The 3808-nt window shown below is 29.5% G+C and overlaps 1 long non-coding RNA gene across 1 annotated transcript; it reads right to left on the bottom strand.

The window, feature by feature from the left end:
• Positions 1–657: 657 nt before the first annotated feature.
• LOC145018355 (uncharacterized) lies at positions 658–3315 on the bottom strand. Its single transcript, XR_013666968.1, has 3 exons — positions 2974–3315; positions 1691–1720; positions 658–761 (listed from the first exon to the last, which is right to left on the bottom strand). It is a non-coding gene; the product is annotated as an uncharacterized LOC145018355 (long non-coding RNA).
• Between the last annotated feature and the right edge of the window lie 493 nt (positions 3316–3808).

The raw sequence follows: 3808 nt of genomic DNA, 5'->3' as shown, positions 1-3808 counted from the left end.
CCATTTCGTAAAAGATTCCACGTTATGAAAAAATAATGAAAAGAAATAAAAAGAAAAAGATGAAACATATTATGTCTAGAAGATTGAAGATCTTCACACATTAAAGCTCATGGAAAAAGCGCTGATTGTTGACGAGGATATAATTATGTGTAGAAGATTCTGCAATTGATTTTGAATTTGATGAAAGTGAAATAGTTGAAGATGAAATTGATTTTTCCTTTTTTGTGAAACCGATTGATGAGACAAAAAGGAATCTATTTTTTGAAAACTCAATTGAATTTGAGCAATTTGTTGAAAGTGGTGGTATTCAAAATTTGAAAGAAAAGATTTTTTTTGAAAAGTATAATGCATACCAGATCAACTATTTGTTACGAAGAGAGTGAACAAATCGGACACTAATGACTTGACATCTATAGTAAAAGCTAAAAATGATGTTTCTTGTGATAATCATTTTTGGTCGAAACCTATAGATAACAGTGATGAAACAATAGGACTTTCTTGGAAAACTTCGTGGATAGTGAAGAGTAGATATATATATATATATATATATATATATATATATATATATATATATATATATATATATATATATATATATATATATATACTAGCTAAATCTAAAGGCCTTCCTAAGGAAGGCCCAATTTTATTTCCTCCCATCCCTAATCTCCAGTCTTCATTTGTACACTTTTATACAACTCTAATCTCTTTGCTAGGGACAAAGTCTCCACGATCATAGGAAACTTTTATAACTAAATTGGCTGCAAGATTATAAACATTGATATGAATACATATGGAAAAAGAAAAGAAAAAAAAAAGAAACAAACAAACCGACGTAATTGTGTAAGATTGTATTCTATCATTTATCTATACACATTGTTTTCTTGAGGAAACAAGTCAATTGCACAAGCTTCTACTGTGTCAATTTAACATTCAATGGAGTAAGGCTGCAAAATAAGCAACATGACCTCTCAAAATATTTTCACAGATTAATTATTGAAGAACAAACATATGTTGGTGTTTTTATCGGTTTAAGAATTAAAGCCGCTTAAGAATAAAATTCAACTATTTTTCTCCAATGAAGTAAAATGTAAATTATAAAATAGTTTTGTTATAAATATACAAGCATTACAACATGCCACATAAGATAATTCATTTTCCCACAACTAATAATTAAAAATCCAAAGCCATGAGTACTTCATGCATTTCTGATTAAAGAGAGCTTTAAAAATTGCTATAGAATACCCTCCTAAGGAAGTTCATATTAACAAGAACGAGTTGTGAATTTAAACAAAATAAGGCACTTGTGGACTTAAATGAAGCACATATCCTGTCTTGCATCTCATTTTTATGCTTTGTTATTAATACTTATATACGATATTTTTGTAGACATAACTTCGATTCTTATTAAAGGTTTAATTTGAACTATCAAGTGTGTAGAAAGATAACCCTGTCAAACAAAAATATCAGATAAAACACCAATGATATATTGTTACTTTTTATTTTAATTGAACGCTTTTGCTTCAGCATTTCCCCAACAAAACACAAACACACACACACACCGTTACTATTCAAGTCTATGAAACTTAATTGTAGCCTGATCGTATTCTTTATAATGAAAGATTATGTTAATATGGAATGATTCATATGATAGGGTAAGCTCAAATAAGGAAAAAAAATAGATAATTACCTTGCAACAGCATGTGCAGTGCATATCCACCTACAAATAAAGCACACCATTCAGTCATAAACATACTGCTTCATCACCATATTTTTTCAATAGTAGTCCAGATGTGATATTAAAGATATCTTTCCATAAATAAATGTAATAAAAAATGCATATAAATAAACAAGAATGAATGGAAATCCATTGCCCTACGGAAGTACCACACTATCCTGTTAAACTCAAATGAAAATCATTAAACTTTGAAACAAAAAGTAATATCTTAAAAGTTTAATGTTAGATTTAAAATAAAGAAATAATTTACTGTTTATAAACCAATAATCACCTTTGATCATTAATACAGTAACAATATACCGCCAAAATGTTGTAGGGTTGTTCTTGACCTAATATCAACAAGGTTCAATCACATTTTGGCTTTATGTGAAAGGAATATTTAGGATCTGAAATGAAATGACATAATATGAATTGTGTATTTATTTGGTTGAAGACGGTATCATCTTCATAGACAGAAAGGAGCTCCATTACATGGTCCTAGTCCCTAACACTTTCCTCTAAGATTCAATAATTGTTCAGTTATGTTAAAATGATTCACCATCAATGTTACTGAACAAAAGATGTATTATTGATAAAACAAACTAAAATATATTTTCAATCACCTCTGGGTCATCTAAAAGTCAGAGTGGATAAGCCAACTCTCTGCAATTTTGGAAAATTGTTAAAAATGTGAATGTCAAAAGTCAAAACAACAATCTTTTTGACATTTTTTTGTTATGGATGGCCTTTTCATTCTTGAAAATGATGGGTTCTTTACAAGATATAATAGAACAATCTCAATTCATGAAAAAAATTAAACTCATTAACTAAATATGGGATTTTAACATCTGAATTCCTACTTGACTCATCAACTAGCATATCTACAATAACAGAAACATGATATACTTTTTAGGTAAAATGCCTATTTAATGTCCATACAATCAATATATATCAATTTTCACTTACTTTAAAGATTGTTGATAGTACAACACCAACCTTCATAAAAGATTGGGTAATCTGTTTTTTTTTAATTTAAAAGATGAAAACAAACTCATAGATTTCTTTATTTCTTCTGGGTTCTTGGCTTTACAACCTTTGACATGATCTTAATTGTGACGCATGAAAAAATGAAAAGTAGATTTAGGTCATAAAACTGTTAATTGAAACCTGAATGGGGAAGGAAAATCCAACTATTGGATTAATACTAACAAATACTAAAACTCAAAATTAAATTAGAGTTCGTGAAGATAACATACATGCATAAAACATGGTGGCAACAGATGTAGCAATTGAATCCTTCCTCTTTGGTTATGCGTTCAAAACATTCACCAGTGTAGATTGTTTCAGTGATAAAATCAAACGCTCATAATTTGGGATTGTATGGGGGACGATGTACGTGAAAACCGAATGAAATTTTGAAGAATCCTGGAACATCAATCCATAATCGAAAGAGATGAGTTGGTGGAATACTTGCGAAAGGAATTAGGGTTTTTTTTTGGGTGGATTATATGGTCGGATTTCTTTTGGGAAAACGGGACGTGTTGTTGGAGGAGAAGGGGAATCGATGGATACGTCGATGTGCAGAAGTGAGGCGTTGAAGGAGAAGCGAACAGGAAATGGATTGAGCCGGCATAATGAACAAATGATAAGTTGCGTCGATCACCGAGGGTGGGTTACGTGGCGATGTTGTAACCGTGTGAATTTGATTTTAGCGACACCAAAATAAAAGGGTTTATATATATATATATATATATATATATATATATATATATATATATATATATATATATATATATATATATATATATATATACCTTTGACTAGAATTTTTGGTGTTCGATGTGTTTGTAATCTCAACAACTAAGATGTGAAATCTATTTCCAAGAAACAGATGATCATAAGAAAGTGGATAGAAAAGAAAAGAAAAAATAAAGAAAAGCAAGACTTAAAAAGATGATGAAAGAAAGAAAGAAACTTTGGAAACAAAAGAATAATTCAGTTAAATCTCAAGATGGTTCGTATAATTGCACTTGTTCATCATATCATGCTAAAAATCATAATTCTAACAATTCATTAAGGTATCTTAATTAG

The sequence above is a fragment of the Lactuca saligna genome, chromosome 9, assembly GCF_052625555.1.
Source record: "Lactuca saligna cultivar CGN05327 chromosome 9, ASM5262555v1, whole genome shotgun sequence".
Taxonomy (NCBI): domain Eukaryota; kingdom Viridiplantae; phylum Streptophyta; class Magnoliopsida; order Asterales; family Asteraceae; genus Lactuca; species Lactuca saligna.
This window is presented reverse-complemented; position numbering and strand designations above follow the sequence as displayed.